Genomic DNA, 22742 nt, shown 5'->3' with positions numbered 1-22742 from the left:
AAAATATTAGTCAATGCCTGTGAGAAATGAGTCTGTCCCTTTATTCAGGGTGTCTGTGTTTAATGGTAAGCTGGGATGCATATAAGCTAGTCCAAGCATGAAGGGCAGTAGGACACTCATATGGAAAGCCAACTTTGTCCCTCAGTTATCAAGATAAGAAACCTGTCATTTCTCTCATTCACTCTGTCAGCCTTGAGATACTCCAAGCAGACTTACCTCTGTGTTGTACACCCCATATATCAGGAAGATGAAGAGACCCTGTAAAATAAAATGGAGGGAAAAAGCTGTTAACTCTAATCATTTCAGCAGTAGAAATACCTGAAATAAACTTTCCTGGGAACAGACAAAAGAAGACACACTTCATCAAGGTCAATTTATTTTTCTATTTTTCAACATTATAAGCTGTACCTTGAGCATTTATTTGATAACGTGGGAGTGCCTCACCTATAGTATTTGTGGTATTCAACTGTTTAGGAATGAAAAACTTAGCCCCAAGGGATCTAAAGCATTAATTGGAAAAATTAATTTTAAATTTGAATGGTCTTCTGAACAAAACCACAAAATAAATAAAAAATAAAACTGTGAAAACACAAAGATGCTAAAGCAAACTGAGAAGGAGCAAACATCTCTACTTTCGATTTAATTTTTTTTCACTGAAATTAGGAAAACATATAGTACCAAACTCTACACTAAAAATACATTCCTGCATATATATTGACAAATGTATACACCCCACTTAATTATTTTAGAAATTTAAATAGAAAGAAAGTAAGAGATGTATGAGGACAGAAAAAAGAAATAATGCAAGTAAGCAAACAGTATACATGATTTATCAAAGTTCTTTTAACAGGTTGCTTCAAATTGGTCTGTTATTAGACAAAACAAGCTAAAAACCAAACATAACACTCACTTCAGTGAGTTTCTCCGAACATTTTCACCTTATTGAAGGATGTGTTTCTAGGATCTAAGTTAACAGTGCAACATGTTACTGATTCTTGCAATCTGCAGGCAGAATCCTGAAAAATACAGGCAAATTACTAGGAAGAACAGAATAACAAATGGAAATAAAATGTAAAAGATAAAGTTACCTAAGCAAATGCTTCTATTCTAACCTATTTTTAAATTTATTTGTAAAATGACCCTATCTTGTAATATTAATACTTAAACTGGCCACTTGAATGTATCAAGGAAAAACGCTTGACTTTCAGACAGGTAATGGTTTCTGAAAAGAAACTCTATTTCAGTAACAAGGAAATTATGACGTTTTAATCCAACATGCAAATTACTTGAAGACAGCTGGATTAATTCTGGATTTGCTCATCTGCAAAATCACTGTTATTAGGCAGGGAGTAATGAAAGATATCATATGTAATATTTCCATGGATTACCCAATGCCAGCATAAAATCCTTGCGAGAGAGTGTTTTTGCTTCTTCTCTTTTGTTTAGTTTTTCAAAAAAGCCCAAATCCAATACTTCCTTTCAGTTATTTACAGATTACATCAATGACCTCAATAGTAAGAATAGCTTCAAAGAATAGACAGGTACATTTTTTTAGTGTACCTTTATATGAAATATACCACAATTATATCATGCTGTTTATTTGTAAACAGAACAGAAGCTTGGCAACTCAGATGAGTGAATTACTCACATGCAAAATTATTTGTAGAATAAAATCCTAGTTCTCTCTTTACTGTTAGTGGACCATTCTGAGTCCTTTCAACAGTATCACCTGAAATATTAATTTAGACTTGTAAAAAAAAAAATCAGAAACTTTCTTTAAAGTTACACTGAAGTAAAATCAGTTTTATCTGAGATAAAAGTAAATATTGACATTATAGGAAGTAAGATGAGCACATCATAATTGCATTGAACATAGGCAACTGGCAGCTGATTAATCCAATTATTCAACTTACAGTATTATGAGCAGCATGACAGGTATTTTGTAACTGAATGTTCTGCAAAAAAAAAAATCATTGTAAACAAAGTCTCTTAGTACAAAGCTTTTAAAGAGTCATTAAGTCTTTGACAGTACTGGAAGAAGTCAGTGACAGCTTTTAGTGTTAACAATACAAATGTAAATAGTGCAAAAAATACATAAATAATGTAAGCATTTTTATTTATGAATCTGATCAGGGCCTCCTTTATACATACATAAAAAAAGGAGAAGATGTAAAGTATACACCTTTGTTTCCTCTGATCTCCATTTCAAGTTCCTAGGATTTTAGGGATTTCCCTCCCAGGCAACAGGCTGGAATGGGTAGATGCCATAGTAAGAGGCAGAGAATAATCAGCTGTTATTAAGATCAGAGGGTCAGGGAGGAGCCGGGGGGGGGGGGGGGGGGGGGGATTCCTTTCTCAGGCTGCTCCCAGCAGAGTGAGTAAAATCACATGCTGCTTGTTAGTCAGGTACTTTCATAAGTGAAAACGTCTTGCCAAAACTGTCAGTCCAAACAATATTGTTTGCTGCGATATCAAGACTAAAGATACACATTCAAGCCTTCCAACACACTGGACTACTTTATTTTTAACCTAGAAACGCACAAATAATGTTTTTAATTGCTTCTCAGTCTCTTCTGAAATCTGTTAATATCATATTATCACAGGTAAACAAACTGGTTACCTACTTAGGCTTGGATATTTGGTAATCTTACAGAAAATTCAGAAACAAATTGGTAAAGATTCCAGATCTTAAATTGGCATGCCAAGTTTTTGCTTTTCTTGAGCTTGATATCAGATCATTTAAATATTTACCTGTTAGAGATATGAAGTGCTGTGGACAGTCTTATCTTAATTCTTCTTGTAGACTTCTGGAAGTTTTTTGTCTTGTTCTGTTTTGTCATTGTGGTGGTGGTGGGATGTTCTTTTAACATCAATAAATTATGCTAATAGAATCAGCCCAAGAAGGATTCTACATATTGCTTGCAATGAGTTACAAGGTCTTGGCAAGGTCTTGGCACCCACAAATGATAATGAGGGGTAATTGTCCACACAACACTGTCATCAACAATTACCTGTACAGGATAGTTTGTGGTCCATCTAAAATAAAGAGGTAAAGATCCTCAGGTGGTTTGAAATGTTAAAAATAGTATGGTCTTACATAACTGATAGTTCAGTTTCCTTAGTTCATTAATTGCAAAAAATAAGCTTCTCTGCTTTTTCAGTGGGCCATGGTGTTACGTGCAGTATGGTTCTCCAAGTGGCTGCCTCAACCCTACAGTTGCACAGGCTGGTCAGATATTCCTTGGTTTCTGGGAATTAAGTAGTGTTGTGATCAAGCTACTAATTTTATCCAGAACTGTTTATTATATCTGTTGGGATTTAAAAAAAAAATATATATATAATCTCCTTTATTAAGAAGCATAGAAGGCACGTTTTTGGGTTTTTTTTCTGTTCCGATAGCATGTATGAACACCCAGAAGAAATGTAACTACATTATGCTAAGTAGCATATAAAGATAGAATAAAGCTATCTATGCCTTGAAAAGGATAAAGGTGTCTAGACAGAAAAACTGGCAACGTGTAGAGAAAAGAGAACATACAAGCACACCTGTCATTTTTCAAGTCTCATGGAAAAGTAGGATGTGTTCTTGGTAGATGTCAACTAGAAGTTAAAAACCTTTGGCTGACCTACAATCCTGCCTTTTGGAGACTGAAGAACAGAACTGCCCTGTGCTTAATTACAGTTCTATTTGTCACTCTGTGCAGAGTGTAAATGGATTGCTCAAGCTTTTAAATTTGGCAGGTCTTAAAAGGATTGTCCTTGCTATCTTGAATACATCAGTCTATGAACAGTTCTAATCTTTAGCAAGTTTGTCAGGATCTGTTCCAATTTGGGTGGTACCACTGAAAGTTGACACACTTATCAGAAGTTCATTCTGCTTTAGGGCAACAGAAACTTGCATAGCAGCTCTTTTATCAGAAGTTTCTTTCACTAATTTTAACATTTGTCTCTCAATCTGTTATTATTTGACATTTCCTAAAAGTTTTCTTTTACAGACAGCATATTTCATTCAAGATTAAACAATAAATTACAATCATTTTTTGGTGTGGTGGAGAATGTTACACCGATACTTTTAATATTCTGAATTTCAGCACTTTTTCAACATACCCATTTTCAAGTATGTGGAATTACTTCATCCTTCTCCTGTTAATTTTTAAGCCTTTGCTTTTTCATTTGTTTGACATAACTAAAAAGGATTTTTAAAGAATTCTCAGCTACTAAAATCCATGCTTGAATACTTCAAAATGTCAATTAAATAAAATGTTAGCAAAATATGCATGTAAACACTATATAGAAGAATTGTAGAAGAATTAAAATCAATGAAACACATTCTTAGTAAATTAACACCTAATGAAAACAATTCAATATTTTAAAGCATACCTCTAGTATGAATTTAAACACTTCCATCACTGAAAAAGTTTGCATTGCAAGAAAAGTTCTGGTATATGGGAGAGAGAAGGATAGTAGATTGTATGCAGCTATACTGAACTAATTCTGCTTATTTTTTCATAAATTAAAAATAACCATATTGCGGCAACGGAAACTGCAGATTGCAAATAGAACTCATTTTACTCATATAAGCAGTCTTCCTGTAAACCTAAAAGAATTAAAAATTGTCTTGGCAAGGATAGATTAGGGGTTTACTGTTTGTTTTAAATCCAGACCAGTGCTAGAATCTATAAGCCTTAGGAAACTTGTGTCATACATCAGAGTTAATGCAAAGGATACCAAATTCCAAAATTACAGGATTTTTCTACCATAGATGAAGTTAGAAATCTTTACTTCAACAGTTAACAAATTTCACATTTGAAACAGTACTGTTGTGAAATTTTGAAGTCACTGTCCCACAAGCAGCTACTTCAGCTCTTATAGTTATCACTTAAATTAGTACTTTCGGAGTTGGCAAACAGGAAACAACATGACTGATTCAGATCTTCTGCTTATGAAAATCAGAAGTTAAAAGAAAAGAACAGAAGGCAGAAATTTTGTAATGCTACCAAATTAACAGATCTTCAGAAATTTGGTAGTAATAAACCATCATAGCAAAGGCCCTGGAACAAATCATCAACCTACCCTGTAAAAGATTCTTTGGTATGGCCTTGGAGATTAAGTCTTCTTTACCTCAGCTACATGCAGAACCAGATGATACTTCCTTAGTTCACAGCCATGTTAGAAAGATACTTCCATTAATGTCAGATGAAGTGGAGATGGACAAGTAGAGTATCACTCTGGATTTCACACCAAGAACCTCTACAATAAATTAAGTACAGTGTTTCAGGCTTTGTTCTGTATATATTGCCACAAAGAAAAATCTATCCCATAATGAAAATGATATCAACAAATAGCCTGAAACAGAAAGTCTGTCTTTTATCCACACAAATTCTGATGATTCATAAAGTGACAATGACTTCCAAAATACTGGTTCAGCTGCTTTTAAGGAAAGGAGCAGCAACAGTTGAAAAATCTGATTTTAGCCAGATAAGTGGCCTACTATCAAAATTCTTAGAGCTTAATGACAAAATAAACCCACCTTGGTTACCAAGGATGCTATAGCACATTTCCTTCTCAGAAACGCATGCTGCTAAGCAGCCACATTGGAAATTTTAGATTAAATTATATATAATGTGTGCAGTAGAATAACTGGGATCTAGTATATCAAAATCAGATTCTCCACAGCCTTAGCAAATTAGCATTCCGTGTTGCCAAATGTAAGCCTCCCCTGAAGTTTGTTTTAGATAAAAGTCAGAAATAACCTCTCTACAAAAAGGTATGTTGAGAATGATAGGAAATTTTCATGTTAAAAAAAAAAAGGTTGGAAGGGACTTACAGAGGTCACCTGTCCACCAGCAAGAATAGGCTGTTTAAGTGTCAGAATAAGCTATCGTATAGCAGATATAGCAAATTTCTGACATGACTTAAGTACGTGATCTGACAGGTTTTTTTATCCACCTTACCAAGATCCTGTTGGAGCACCTAGATAAGCCTGTGTTGATCGACTTTTTGAGGTGATCAGGGTCCTTTTTTCCCACCTGTCTTCAAAGAGGACAATTTGACCTTTGCAATAAGTCTATAAACATTACAGTCAGGGCTACAGGATTAATCCTTTTTTTTAATGGAAATCTATCATACTATATAAAACTTTCCTGCTTCTGTTTCTTCTTTTCAGAGTTATACTTTACAAATCAAGATACTCTTTCGTAGCATGCTGACTGCATGCAAAACCAAGACATGAAGCCAGGTGGGTTTTTTTTCTGATCAAATTAATCACCATAATCACACCATTACCATATACATCAAAAAATCTAAAGATAGATACAGCTCCAGTCACAGAGAGATAGAGGAGACTGTCATGCCTCTGTCCACTTTTTTCCAGTAGTCTGTCGTTCACACACATACACACAAATGGTTTGAAAAAAAAAAACAAAACCACAAAAATATGTACTCAGAGTTTGGTCTTGCTATGCCATTGCACGATCCCACTGCTGTACAAAAAGTGTCTTTCTATACAGCATTGTGCTTAAAATACTGGCTGTTGAGAAAGAACTGCAAATTTCATTTTACCTGGTTACTTTTACCAGCTTATAACTTCTTCCAACTGCCATCTATTCTTTGTGCTTGTCATCAGCTCAGAAGTGACTGTCTCTGCTGTTGAACCACACTTTCTCATTTTATAAAAATTTCTCCAAGTACTTTTACTGAGCTACGGAACGTACAGGGAAACAGATTATATTTCACCCAAAGAATTAATCCATACTCTTTAAAACAATAACATCTCTTTAAAACCTTTTGTATAGAAAAAATTTTGCATTACATTCTCATTCTAAAGGTTGGTCTGCTCCACCCAAAACAAGTTAACACACATACAAATAAGCATGAAACCTGTTTGTAATGTGTTATGTGGTGCAAAAAATGTTGATTCACATCACATCCAACTAAATTCTGTATTTCTTACATTTACTAGCATCTCACAACATGGTTAGCCAATTTAGCCTAGACCATTCACAGGCATTAGAATATTGTTAAATGTGAGTAGGGGGGGGGGGGGGGGAAATCTGTCTCAAAAAAGGAAATGTTTAGAACTACAATGCTGCAGAATATACTATAAGAATCACTGTAAGATCTCTATAAGAAAGCTAGAATACAGTCAAAGTGTAATTCTAGTATTATTGTCATTTAACAACTTTATATTTGCAAGTATTTCCCTACCTTATATACACAAACAGGCACATGTATTGCAAAAGATCCCAAGGCTGTAGGACATGCTGGAAGCTACTGCACATTGCCCTCCTTTTTGCTATATAGTAATTTAAAGCCTAAGGTTAACAGCTTCTCTGAATCTGTAGACCCCAGAAAAGCTTCAGTGAACTATACTCAACACAGTATCTGCTTTTCTAAATTTCTTTTCTTGGGCTCCTTAGAAATAATAGGCAGAGCCCTATAAACCTACAGCCAATGGCTAAAAAAAACACCTGAGTGTTGCCCATTCAAACCAACAGGATCTTTTCCACAAGTTTGAAAGCATTTAGAACAGCTGCTCAGACTCTATCCTAAGCATTCTTATTTTACTGTAACAAAAACTGTACAATAATAACAACTTGTGATTAATGATCAAATATGTTGGATTTTTTTAAGCTATAACTCTAGACAGAATCTACATAGTTTAAAATATTCCTTTAAGATGTCGAGATAGACATATACTTTCACACATTCTAGATGGAGTGTTATTCATCCTAGATTTCATTACTAGCCTAAAACAACTCGTAAAAGCTTTCTATCTAAATCCTCTCCAGTCAGATGAATTCATGATAGACACTATTTCCCATAGAGCTAATCTCCTTATGACGTGACTGAACAGTTTTGCCACATCCTCTCCCCCATTTTTCACGTTGGACCAATTCTGTTTGGATTAAATGTGGAGATACACTGTAAAAGAAACACAGTATTTGAGGCCTCATTCCAAATACATCTTTTCCTGTTACTTTAGGTTCCTGATGCTGCCCTCCTCTATTAGCAGAAGCCCTTTTGGGCTTTCAAATGGGAGTTTTGCCTGAATACAGAGAAGGCTTTTAGCACACAACAGTACAGTTACTGGTACAAATGCCTTCTTGAATGTATAGAAAAAGGCACAAAGACAAGACAGCCCAAAGTGCTATCTGGGGCTCCTCTGGTGCTAGGTCAGTGAATCCTTCTCTTGAATAATACTCACCTTTTAATAATAGAGAGAGACCATTTGATCTGTGACCTTTCAGATAGTACTGTTGCCCTGTTGTTGATGCAAGAATAACTGCCTTAAAAACAAATATAAAACATGTTCATAAAAAAAATCCTGTTGTCAGAAATTATTTGAATGCTACCTCCTACCAGATATCACACATTTCTATTGGTTCTGAATTTCTGTGAGAAGTAATAATCACTTAGGTCCAGATTTGCAGAGGTCCTCAGACATCTCAGTTGTACTGACTCAAAAATAAATTTCAAAAGGAGTTAGACTCTAACTGCTGTTGCAGGTCTGGGAAATCTTTGATGGGCCCATGATAATATACTGTTATATTCAAAACCATACATTAACTTACTAATATTATGATTGGGGATCCGAAACTTTTAGCAGAATGTGCAACTACCCAGAAATAGGGTTGTGAGTTTTGGGTTCCAACCCCCCCCCCCCCCCCCCTTTTTCTGTCTTTTAATCCTTGCTTGCAAGATGGGGTCTGGTTTTCATAATAATATGAAAAAAGTTACAAATATTAGTTTTGTAGCTTCCAATTTCTATTTTCAAAAGGATAATTCAGATAAAAAAGGAAAAAGCCAGATGTTTCTAAACCAAAGATCCAGGTGTCAAATATACCCTACATTGTTTTGTGAGAAACTTAGAAATTTTTTCTAAATCTAAAAATGTTAATGTGAAAATAGTTTCCAAAGATCACACTTACATCCTCTTGATTGTTCCATAGAAAATATGTTCAGTTTACTGTTTGAGTTCTTTTATGAACCAGCCCTGCCACATGATTTTGAAAGCCACTATGGGTTCTCATAGCTTGATTATGCATAAGCAATCTCAACTATTTAGATTTATGCTGTATGTTGGGTTCCAAATATGCCTTTGAAATTTTGCTTTCAATCATGTGTTGTTGCAGTTAGAGTAAAAACCACTGTGCTTACATGCTTTGAAGGACTCTTCATAATTTTCCTGCATACTATGCAATGAAGCCTTAAACTGCTCAGTTGATGATGGTAGTTGACCTTTAGAAAAAGTCTGAGAAACACTAAATATAAAACAGTATCTCAGGTATAATTAATAAAAAGAACTTGCAGTCCTTTACCTTACAAAAAAGCCCATTTAACTGTAGGGCTGTATAAATAATTGATTTTTCAGTCGTTGTCTGGAAGTAGGCACTGAAATGAATTGCTACTTCAGGATTGACCCAAAATGCGTATGTTCTCAGTTCTCATTGCAAAAACAAAAACATATAACTGGGAGGGTGGTGGTTAAGGGAAAAAAAATTAGATTTCATTTGGCTTCTTCTGGGAGTTTTTAAAGACCTCACAAAAGTATATCTTAAGATGGTGGATTTTAAAAGGATAAGCATATTAAAACAGTTAGAATCTCACATAATGTCTAAAAACTAATTCATCTCTGTGCAGTGTGATTTGGATCTCTGCTGACCACTCAAGGAAGCACTGAAAGTGGCTGTAGACAGAGAGCCATTGAAAAGCAAAAAGGAATATAGAGACAGAAAGGATTATGGTTTTCTACTAGTGTCTTCCTTTTACAATTCTATTTTATATATTACAAATAATTCTATGTATAAAGATTCAGTAACCATTTTCATTTGGCTGTGCATGGCACAACTGTCAATTTACTTGAGCTAACTACAAGGGCAGATCACAGTGATTCAGGTTCCTTTTGAAAAGCTCTTACATCAAAAGGTCAATAAATATGTAAATAAACTCAAGAGTTTACTATGACCTGAAAGATTTGTACAGTAATTTTAGGGGAAAAAAACGCTCACAGGTTCTTCTAATAGCAAAGTTGGGTTTTTGTTTTGTTTTTCATTTTCTTGTTTTGTTTTTGGCGGTTTTTTTTTGGTTTTGTTTTTTTAAGTTAGTTAAGAAAAGTCAAATCAACAGCATTCTTTTACATCAGATCTAATACTTTGAAACGTCTGGTTAGTCTGAAGAACATGCAAACAAACAATGCAATGCTGAATGGAAAAGATTTCATATTCTAATCTAACAGCAAAGCAGCTTTTTTTCCCACATACCTCCTCCAAATATTTTATGTTTTTATTATAGGAAGTATTTTTCACCATGAAAGGGTAGATTGCATGAAATTTTAATTTAAAGTGACATATTCTAATAGCAATAAGCCATGCAAAGGTGTGCATTACTAGACTTATAGGCAAGCCTTTCAAGTGATAGAAGGCACTTGATCTTCAGCCTGTTTCTTTGCAGTGTACTCAGGACATGCACCAATAGCCTACAAACATACATCTTTGTGTGGCTTATTACTACTACATATTAATCAACATGGCACTCTGATGTTGCTTACTAGTCATTCCCCCACATCTAGAGAGTACTTAAAAACAAAGATTTTGTTTGCAATTAAAAGACCACAGTGTCTTTAGAGCCTTGGGAGAACCACAATTTTCAGTCCAAAGAGGCAATACTTTCAGAGTTCCAATCAGCATTTAATTTTGCTAACACAAGCAACCTCAGATGCAATACTGTGATTCTGTACTAAAAGCTGATCGTAAAAACAAAACTGGGGGAAGTCGATCCTACAGTGCCTCAAGAGCACTAGATGGACTCTACTACATTTACTAGCTACATTTACTTTCTCAATTTACAAAGCAGAGTCATCCTAACAGAAAGGTAGCTGAAATTAAGAGGGCCTAATTCTTAGTCTGTAACTCACTCAATATGTGCAAATTCCTATACACAGTGTGTTTTGCCCGAGTCGTCTTCCTATTTTTGAAAACATTCTCCAGTATTGCCTGTAATGGATTGGTGCATTACCTCACACGCGTACACACAATATGCAACACTAATTGTATTCATGACATGAAACATTTTCTTTGGCTGATGGACTGAAAACAAGAACCCTGACTTCCATGATTACTCCGTTAAAAAATAATTTGATATTTATCTCATTATGGAGCACGTGTAAAAGCTACAGTGCATCTGTTCTGGAACTTCAGGGTTCCTATAGAATCCTGCATGATTTGTTTATGATGTGGTGATGATTGACTGTCAGTTACTAATAAATGGTAAATAAAAAAGTAACCTGTGATATTAAAGTACTACATTAGCTACATTGTGATTAAATTACAGTAACACCACCAGCTATAAACCTTTATAGAATCTCCTCAGCCATGCAGTAATTCTCCTAACTATACTATTATGTAGAGCACAAATATTTCTTTGTAAGTCCAAAGCAATACATCAGGGAAGCATTTACTGCTAAAGCTAGATTGAGAGTAAATGCATCTTGGGTTGCTATGAATAAAGCTCTAGCTTCTCATTACTTTATGACAAGACACAGAAATTCACTTTACTTTTCATTTAAGCTTTTCTGCTCCAGTTTATAGATGTATGCCTTCACGCTTTTATTCCCTTCTCGCTTCAGCCGTACGTAATAAATGATTATAAATTTTCACATTTGACCACCTCTCTGCTAGTCTCATGCTTAATGCACAAAGTTAGGAAGCTGCAGGTAAAAATTTCACAAACACTTTTATTTATGATGTTGTCCTTGGTAACGGAAATTTCAATGTACTGAAATGAAAAGTATGATTAAAGGGATACGACGTCCTGACAAGGATAGTAGAGGGCAGCCTTCTATTTCCCACTGAAAATATATAATACTTTTTTGACATCAATTTCATAGAGAATAGACATGGGCTAGTCATGAAAAAAAGACACAAACATGTTTCTAACTTCAATGTTGTTGCGCTGTCTTAAATAAAACTTATTCCAGAAATATTTTGTCCAAGTTACATTGCTTTCAAGTTAAAGTCGGGCACATAGCTAATTTTGTATAAACAAGATACTGTGCAGTAAAAAAAACAACAAAAAAGCCTTACTGATAATTTTCTGCAAAATTTAAAAAATAAAACACGCTACTTCTGTTAAAAGAGATATTCTTTTCCCATTTCCTCTTGTGACTTTCCCTATCATTTTACCACTACAATAGGATTTATTGCTTGGAGCTTTTTTCTGGTTTTGATTCTAAATTCATTTTAGCTAACTTGTATTGTCCTATGCAGCTGAAAAGTTGTGACATACTTGAAACATTTTAGAATTAGTACTCTAATAATGACTAGTTTATTTTTAATTAAACCCATTTTGTCTTCTTTTTAAAAAAATAAAAATTAAAACATTCCATACAGCATTAAGAGTATTGATCCTATTTATAGGTAAATAGGGGAGTTGAAATAACATTAAGGTTATGTTACTAAAATTTATAGTTTTAGAATACATGAAAAATAAATTAATCTAAAAATCTCAAAAGTTAATTCCATCTTCTTGAGCAATTTTTTAAAGAAATCATTACAGTTTAGTATCTCTCTCTTAGAACTGGCACATATCTCTGGCAGGTGACATTACCAATTAAAATAACTTTATAACTTTAAAATAATAATAATCATCATCATCACCAAACACCTGCTAGAGTTTACCATCCAGAAAAATATTCTATTCAGTTTCCAATAGCATAGGTACAAATATAAAACATCCTTTCGAAATTTCACATTTATGAAAATAAGAATTGAACTACCACATTCCAGAAAATTAAATTAAATTATGCTTAAATCTACTAAAAAAGGATTCAAGAAAATAAAGCTTCTACATTTAGGCTTTTTAGGAAAAACAGACAAACCAACCTATGTAAAGGAAGGAGATAGTTCAGGAGTTCTGTACAGGAAACATTGAACTTTTCACCCCTAAACGACTGTTTCAAATCCTGCTTGGATTGGTACAGACTAAAACCTGCTTTTATGCATTGGATGTTCAACAATATATACAAAGCTCTTGGTTTATATTCACTGTCAGATGCATCTGTGTACAATTCATAGTGAGTGTTTTCTGTAACTAGCATTAACTGGCATAATTAGCAGAGAAATAGTCATGACCAAACTATTCTTCTAACCCTGTGAATTTCATTGATAACTACCTTGGCAGGGCAACTCTAGCAAGTTACACCTTTTCTTTAACAGTACTAATGATTTATAGAAAAAAATCTGGAATATCATATTGGTATGAAAAAGTTATGCTTATTAAACTCTTGAGGCATTTGTTTCCCAAACAAAGGTTGAGGATTTATTATTTGCTTTTTTACAAATGGATTAACAATTTGTTCTGTTGCAGATAGCCAGTCAAGATGTTATTAAGCCAAAAACCTCACAGATGTACACTCAGAACGTTTTTCAGTCTGTACTTTAACAGCATCATACCTTTCTCACTAACAGGAGCTGCAAATATTTTGTGACAGATTCCATTTGTTGGCTAGCTATCAAAGAAGCCTGAAAAATACATTATGTCTTATGTCAGTTATTAAAAAAAAAACACCACAAATTATAATGAAAAAATTACTGGCAATTACCATTTGAATGTCTGTCTTAATCCATTTCAGATTTACAGTTACTCTGAGGTTTTACACCTCGCCATTTTTTTCTCCTACCTTGCCACACAATTACAAGCTACTGTGGTCATTTAAATTATTCCTTTAATAGGAATTGCCATTATAATACCAGCAATCTACATTACTGAGCATTCTGCATAGTGTCCTTACTGAAGCATGCTCTACTCTAAATGCATTTTAATATTTGCAGTTTGAAACCTGACAAAAAAACCTTAGAGTAGACATGTGGGATCAATTATGCGAAACAAAGTGTACAGGTTATAAGTACCACAGCAGAGCTCACACTTTCTTTTTAACTTGTTAACGTCTCTGACCCCTCTGTACAAAAGCACTTTAATCAACATTCATATATTACCTTTTTTTTTAGCCTTACCATTTAACAAGCTGTAAAAAATGTTTAGCAATCAATTATACACATCAAGTTGATAGCTGCAGGACTGAGGGTCATTTAAGCTTACAGCTACAGCTGAAAGAGTTTGGGAAAGCCACATGGGGAGCAAACTAGCTTTTCCCTTTTAAACTTGCACACAAAAGGACAGCTTAATTAACCCAATAGAGAGCATCTCCTCAACCTTTCTGAAGCTCATGGTAAAAGCACTGACAATTGTTCTTTTGGGCCTCAAGAGCATTTGCTTTATGTCTTCAAGCTTCGGCTGTGCATACATACAGTGCCAATAAGAAATGTCACAATCAAGTGATCATATTAGATAAATCTGAATCTGATCGCATGGCCTAATCCAGTGCTGGAACAATAACCTAAATCTGGACCTGGCTACTGATGTCTGGTATGAGATATGGGTCAGTGAACATAAGTGCTCTATTTGTAATCATAAAAAGAAAGATAATGCATAGGATGCTAAACTATTGCTTTACCTCCCCTTCATCTTGTGGGGAAATTGATGGTCCATATTCTCCAGAAGGATAGGGAGAGGATGTGGCTGATTAGGAATCAGGGGTTTGCTCTGACTGTGCATCTTTTAAAGAGATTTCTTTCCCCTCTTACCACTATTTTCAGAACAATGTGACTAATAAGAGTAGAATCCCCACTGTTCAACTAAGGTATTGCTTTTAGGGGAAGGAGGTCTGCTTCATTATTTTATTAATCAAAACCACCATCCAACTCATTCTAAGTTCTTAGGCAACCCAGCATGGTTTCTCAGACAGCTCCACCTCCTCTTCTTGCGGTTCATACACAGGCCAACATTTTAGCTTTTGGAGAATCTCCATGATGTCACATTCCTTGCAGAGGCTCTGCTAGTTGCCTGATAAGCTAAGCGGGAAGAATTGTAGCTTTGTAGCTTTTACTGCCCCTCCCTCTGACAGGGAGCAGGAAACCTCATTTTACAAGGGTTTTACTTTTGCTAATATGAATCCCATAGCATATAACTAGGCCAATCACACTCATTGTGCCTAGATAAAACAAACAAACAAAAAGCCATTTCACTGACATCCTTACTTTCAGTTAAGTGCTTACTCATAGGACAAGTCAACAGCTAAATGGGAAATATAATTTAGAGGCTTGACTTCTTTCTTAACTGTAGTCTTCAAAAACAGGATAACCAGAATTCTTCCAGATCTGTATATAAAGCAAGGTGTAGAGTGCATGTACAGGACACAATACATACTTTAAGTGCATCCCACATACTCACAGTGCCTCAGCACAAGGGCTGCAGAGTTAGCAAATTTCCAAACACCTCAGATTCCACCTAACGGATATTTCAGGATTTAAAAGGTCCAGCGAAATCTAGATAGATGGTAGCTCTGTCCAAAAATCTTTCACTAAGTAAGGAAGTTCTGTAGTTGTACAAGTTAAATACTAAAACGTATTTTAGTTTGGAAGAAAGACTTTGAGAATATTGGTTTTTGCCATGTTTTTTGGTGGTTCTTAACTGAATTGGGCATTTGTCTAAATTATTACAGATGCATTGATCTGACTTCAACCTGAAGTTACTGAGATTTTATAAGACTGCAATAAAGCTTTCTTTGCATTAACCAGCCAAGCACATAAACATTTTAATGAACTGTTTTTACATGGTTCATTGAGTAGCTCCTAGTCTCCTATAATACAAATCACTTCTCCGTCACACTTGGCCCTCTCATACAGGCCTTTCTTCTCAGTGTACAAAATGCAAATTGAATAGCAGTTCTATGGAAATTCAGCAAATATTACATTCTAGTCAGTATACCTCCCAATAGTAAAAATGTTCAGGCTATTGTGCCATATAGAGAAAAACTCTAATTCCAAGCAATGAAATAGAACACGTAGAAAAGCAAGCTTCCCTGTTACCACCAAGCAAAGCATTACGGACCACTATAAAATAAGCCTCTTGGAGCTACCGCATTGCGCCGCAAACATTTCAGACAATAAACTACAGTGTTGCCATGGAGTACTGGGGGGAGCTAAATTGTCATTAATCATAGAACAGACCATCTCCCAAACAGGTATTTATTTTATATTGACCTAAAGGTTGAAATAAATTATTGAAATCAACATCAGTGTAGTCCAAATCTCTTTGGAATAATTAAATTACATAAATGACAAGCATTTTGGTGTATTCTAGTCAACCTTTAAAAAGCAACATGAAAAGCATAAAATATTTATTGTTATGTTTTCAAATAGACTTTCTGACACATTATGTATTTTTGAGATTAAAGATTAGTTCTAACACATGATTTAATAATGAATGCAAATTATAAATGAATATTTAACAAACCATATCACGTTTTATGTGTTAACATATCCTTTGCCATTACTGTGACTGAATGAGAAATGGCTCTGTGATGTATTGTCCTGCTGCCTAGGGCCCTGGTGGTTTCACCTTGATATGGCCTTTAAAATAAATTAATTTGTTAACGTTTAAGAACTCTGTGTAAGAGTTGACATAAAACATTTATAAGTCTGTTTATGATTGAGCAAGCTATGCACTAATCAGATAATATTTTTTTAAAAAATAATTTATTTGGCCAATTGTTCCATGAAAAAAGGTTTGGAAATGTTTATTTCTAAACTGAGTTTAAGTGGTACTAATGGTACCATAAAGATTTTATATAGTGTTAATATAACCTGAGTATTAAAAACATAATGAATGTGCTATTTATGAACCATTAAGTTTTACCTCAACCCTAGAATAAACTTCCTATCATTACAGAACTATTAATAACTTTTCTGTCTTTTTTTCTTCTTCTTCTTATCCTTATTCCCTTCTTTGCTTTCATCTACATGGTCACAGAGTAAAATTTTTGATAGTTGTAGGATGAATTAAAATATGTTTTAAAAAACAATATTTTATTTTATTCTGGACAATATTTTTAAGTATTTCATTTGCTTAAGTGACAATACAGACTGCTACCACAGAAAGCCAAAGAATATTATTTACTTTTCATTATTAGTTTTTAATGCTGCATCTATCCCTATTAAATTTATTTTGATGTTGCAGATAAAAAATGCAAAGAAATAGGGGCTTCTCAGCTTCAGTTTTGTTCATTTTAAGTGGCCTAATTCAGACTTCCTGTTAAGAGAATACACTACATGCAACTTAAACCGAATATGGCCATTACATTATAGGAGTTTCACTAAATTCTCCAGCAAGTTTTAGTGATTGAAATAACAAATCTCATGTCTGCCAGTGCTCAACTGAGCTGACCATGTAGATCACTGTCCTAATTTAATCAGCTAGGAATCAGATTTACTTACAATAAGTTATAACAAGAACTTGGCTAGTAATGTTTTATATTTACATAAAATTATAAATATTTAAAGATTAATATAAAAGGAGAAAAAAATTCTGGTAAGAATTTTCCTCTACTACTCCTTTCAACTCAATATTGCCACAACATTTATGACCCAAATAAGGTGTTTAAAGAAGAGAGCATCAGATATTTGAGGAAAAATAGAACAAAAAATTAAAAATGGAAGGAGGAGGATGGGTCAGGAAGGATGAGATTCAAAAGGACCCTATGACTAAAGGACAGAAAGAAACAATGAAATGATTACCCTTAGGTGAGGAGGAAATTAGAGGATGAAATTAAAAATGAGTTTGTTAACTGGCAAGAGAATTCTTACAATAGCATTCCTTACTCTCTTCTTCTAGCATCTGCCTTGTCTGTCTGGAGTGCACTATCACACAGAGGTTTCGGTGCCCATTTGTTTTCAGACTGTTTATATATTTTCTCACATTTCCCAGGCAACCCTACCTGTTCCTGTCATCTGCTTGCAGTCATCTCTCCTTATTCATTTTGGCCATTACTTTCTTCACATTTCAGTCTCCAGTGCCATCTTTCTCATTGCTGTTCTCTTGAGTTCACTTCAGACTATTTCTGACATAAGCTATGATACCTTGCAAGACTTATGATCAATTTGGGGATCACTCCTATTTAGGCTCCATCTCAATTCAGAATCCTTTTTAATCTGCTGCTTCCTATGTCTTGGGGAAAGCTGGTGCCATCACCAATTCTCCTTCATTTCATGGCTCTTAAGAGAGATCTAAGAATATCGAGTACTTCATCGTGAACTGAAAATATAGTTGCTGCTTAATAGATTTGGAAAGATTTTATTTTATTTTAAATGATTAAAGTCTTTCAAGAGCACCTAATAACTCAGTTCAGACTTCACAACTATTGGCATGAGAAAACAAAAGCAAGCTGATCCTGGTAGGACCAAGTACTAGCTGTCCACTGAGCTGCTGTATTTCCATGTCCTTGATTATACCAAGTTTTGTGATTATTCACTGAGTGGTCCCAAGCTAAACATAGTACAGTAAAGATAAAAGAAAAGGCGAGAGACACAATTGTGTGAGGGTTAGTCAGTGTTTAGCCTTGTTTTCAATTCAAAAAGCTACCATTCTCATGACACACTGTAGTTCTGTGCTGATCTCTTCACATGCAGACAACAGCCAAAGCTGAACACTGTACGACAAGACTAGTTTCACTCAGTAAAACATTTCAATTCTCCACAGTATTATTTGTGACCTGGGATACTCTTGTTCCAGACCCAAATCCAGAAGATAACAACCTTGTTTCTCTTTCCTACATTTTTTTCCCTACCATACTGAAACTCAAACTCCCCTCAAACACTTCACACCAATGTCTTTTCCATTTATTGACTGACCCGTTAATACAGGAATACTTAGGAAAAGGAAAGGAAGAATTTAAAAAGCCAAGCAGCACAGACTACAATGTGAGAACTAACAGAACTTAGGTTTAACTGTCCATGTTCTCAAAGTGTTAACATGTTATATCAAGCCTGATGCACTTTTCAAATCTGATTAAAATTTTTTTTTTTTCTTTTTTCAATCATCTTAGCTTTACTCTAAGGACAACAGTCTAAATTCCACAGAAGGATTTCCAGGTGAGACACGTGGATTTGCCTGTGCTGCCACCCTGTCACCGTCTTTTCTCAAAATTCCCAACAAGCAACAAACCCCCACTGAATACGCTAATATTCATTCTGGGCCTTACTCAGTGCCCACTAAAGCCAATCAAAACAATTTCATAGGCTTTGGTAATGTTTTACATGATGCTCAAAGGTAGCAAATGACCATAAATCAGATAAGCAGATAAGTTTTGTAAATTCTTCTCTTTCACCCAGCTCTTTTGAGCTCTCTTAAAAAGCGCAGGGTAGGTACATGCTAGATAAAAAATGTTAAAATATTACACATGACTGTAGACTGAAGCCAAAATCATGAAAATCACTTCACCTGTGACAACATAAGATTTGAGTCAAGATTCACACAAACTAGCATTACAATATTACATTTGTTGTTCATTTTACACCCATTCTGCCACACGCATCTAGTTACAATCCCTGCTTTGAAAACCAGCAGTTACATTTACAGCCAGAGAAAAGGAAAGAAGCAAAATTTAGATATGTGAGAACACATTATTTAAACTGGTAAGGGAGAAATAATGGACAGTAATCAAACAGCTGCTTCAGAAAGCAACAATGCTTTCAGCATTACCACCTGAAAACTTAGGAATAAAGAAAACAGAAACAATTCCTAGCTGAAGTACAGACAAAGAAGATAACTCTCCCATAGGAGCACAGAATGATAAGTAGCCACAGGGAGAATCACTGTGATCAGTCAGAAAGGCAGGAGAGTTATTAGCTTAGCCCTGAACCTCCTACTTAATGTGGGGCCAGTGGTGATAGTTAACAGACCCTGGCTAAGGTGACAAGCTTTGGACCTGCTTGAGGAAATCCAATTGAGAAGCAGCCATGAGGAACAACAAGCTAGAAACAGATGTTCCAGCTACCAAGATCTGCGCACATTTAACCTGAATATGTAGAAAAATATTATTTTCTATAGATGGTGATTTCATCTCCTCCTGCAGCTCAGGTACTGTCAGATCTCATTATCCACAGCTAAAGTGCTTCCTTCACATTTTGGAATAGATCTTAAATCCAAGCAGAACTGTTTGAGTGATAGGTACTGAATGAAGTATTCAAGGCACTGCATTGATATTCTGAAGATAATATTAGTATTCAAGCAAAACAAGGCTAAACTCATGGGAATAGAAAAAGTTAAATTTCAACACAGAGTTAATGTGATTACTAACACCCATTTAACCCAGCATACACCATCAGGAAAGCTAGTTTTCTTTTAGCTGTCAACTCATATTTAGCAACTAATATGGATTACATGTACTTCTATCAATAAATATCTAGACCACTGCCAAAATGGGACAGGAACAGGTTTGTCAAAAGGAGCTAATTACACTCAAAGGCAATTATGCCAAATACAACAAACAAAATGTCAAAGTCTTAAGCTAGACTTTTGTGCATCTCTGGGTTCCATAACATATAAAGGAGACTACAAAAGTCTTACAGAATGTTAATATCATATATACAATATATATTTTTGGTCTACATTTTCCTTTGCAGTTCTATAAATCTTATTAACATTCATGAAAACTATATATGCACCTCAAGAAAAGAAAATGCCCTGCTATGCTGATTTTCTTAAGAAATTTACTATTCTCAACACAACATATGCCTGTTCCAGATTTCAAACATATCCCATTTTAGGACGTGCACAACATCCCTAAATAATTACTGCTAAATTTGTTTATGGTTCTACATTAAAAAGTAAAATAAATAAAATATGTATAAGAGAAACTAATACCATTGACTCTAATTGCAAAAGCCTATTTCTGAACACATGAGGAACAGTGAAATATCTTTACAACCAACTTTTTACTATGATGTCTTTCTTAACTTCTAAGCCTCTACAGCTTCAGGGGATAGGAGTAAATTAAAGTACTCTTTCAACCTTTTAATTTTATGTATTGAAAATAAGTTAAAGTGATACGACTTTATATTCTCTTTTGCTGCTATTTCCAAAGCAAATAATCTCAGTAATTTCCAAGATAATAATAATAAGATAATAAGGCCCTGGCTAAAGATTTTTTTTCATCACTTCTATTAAAGGTAGAGTATGATAAATTACTCTGGTATTTAACTTAAAACAAAACCAAAGATATTTTCAGTTGCCTTTATTCAAGTAATATCATAGCAGGGAAAAAAAGTGGGATTAGTACACAAAATTAAAAACTTCACTATCTAACCAAAACCATATTAACTTAGAATGATATATAAACTCCACAGGAAGGTATGAAACATTTCTTCATTCTTGATTCTTCTGAGTTCTAAATTCTCAAAAATTGGATGTTAATGATAGCTGTTTTTTCCAAATTATAAGCACTTAGGTTTGACATAAAGATATAGAAATTTTTGTTAAATATAGCCTTGCAGTACAGTGTTTCTTATGAACCCAAAGCAAAACCTTTAAAAAATATGCCTACAACTTGTTTTAAATAACAATAATTGTGGGAACATCTGGAAAAAAAAGTTTCTTCATAATGTAGCTTCTACTTCAGAGGAACTCCATGATCAAAAAGCCAGGAATCTACCTCTCTTTTCACATATATTTAAATATTTTGTTTCGGCCACTTCAAGAAGCTACAAGCTTCTCCCAGCTGAACAATAGTACAGCTTCCCTAAAATAATTTTTTTTTTTTAAATTATGTGTTAAAACCTGTACCAAATAAAATATCTGCTCCACTTCCATGTAGTATGCAATCCAGTTAATTCTATTCTCTTGTTTCTGCCACCATCCCCTTGAAAATCTTATCATCATGAGCAAAGGTTTTGTTCAAACTCTTGTCCATTTTATACACGTAAATAACTAGAAGGTACCAAACTTCAAGAAACAAAACATCGTGTTCTAAAGCAGTGTACAAAAAACTAAGTAAACTGCCAAAATAAAATCAAATCTGTAAAAATGTATATGCCACTTTTTAAAGCTAAGTATAATTTTCATTACCTCTATGTAGTATTTCCTTACAGTTCAAGTAATGGAAAGTATTGCATGCTAGAACAACTAAAGTAAAGCTGGTAACTGACAGCAAAGATGCCAAATGCCAAGTTTCTCGGAAAGTCGAACTGTTAAAATTACAACACGATAAAGAATAGATGTGCCTGCAGGAAAGCTAGATAGATGTTAGGGTTTCACCACAGAAGCAGACTATGTCTGTTGTGTACTATGAATTGCAGGGTTCAGTCCTACATTCCTTTACTGAATACTAAACAAATATTCTAAAGTATTTAAAATAAAACATTCAGCAAAACATAAAATCATATGTATTACTATCTTCAACAAAGATGTGCTATGAGGACCTCTGAGAGCAAGAAAACTACTGATTAGCAAAAAAGCACCAGAAATGAACACTTCCCAATTGAAATCAAGTTTTCTTTTAGCAGGATAATACGTGAAAATGTAGTAAACCGATAATAGCCATTCATATGGTACTTCATGTAAGATTCTTTATGCTGATGAAAATGGGAAGTAGTCATTATTCATACCTTATACTTGAAGAAGCTGAAAGACAATGCACTCAGGTAAGAAATATCAAAATAATCAAAATATCTACTCTGAATTTTGCTAGCGCAGAGGATCAGAGGCAGGGATAAATAAAATCAAAAGATACTTGTTTCTACAACCATCATATGCAAGGGAGTGAAATGGTTAGCATGCCATCATTTTTAGCTGCCTTACCACCTCAAATGTCTGTTTATAGTTGGGTCTACTAGAAGCAGTTTTTGGCA

The sequence above is a fragment of the Buteo buteo genome, chromosome 10 (genome assembly GCF_964188355.1).
Source record: "Buteo buteo chromosome 10, bButBut1.hap1.1, whole genome shotgun sequence".
NCBI classification, from domain to species: Eukaryota; Metazoa; Chordata; class Aves; order Accipitriformes; family Accipitridae; genus Buteo; species Buteo buteo.
The sequence above is the reverse complement of the archived record's forward strand: the minus strand, read 5'-3'. Positions refer to the sequence as shown.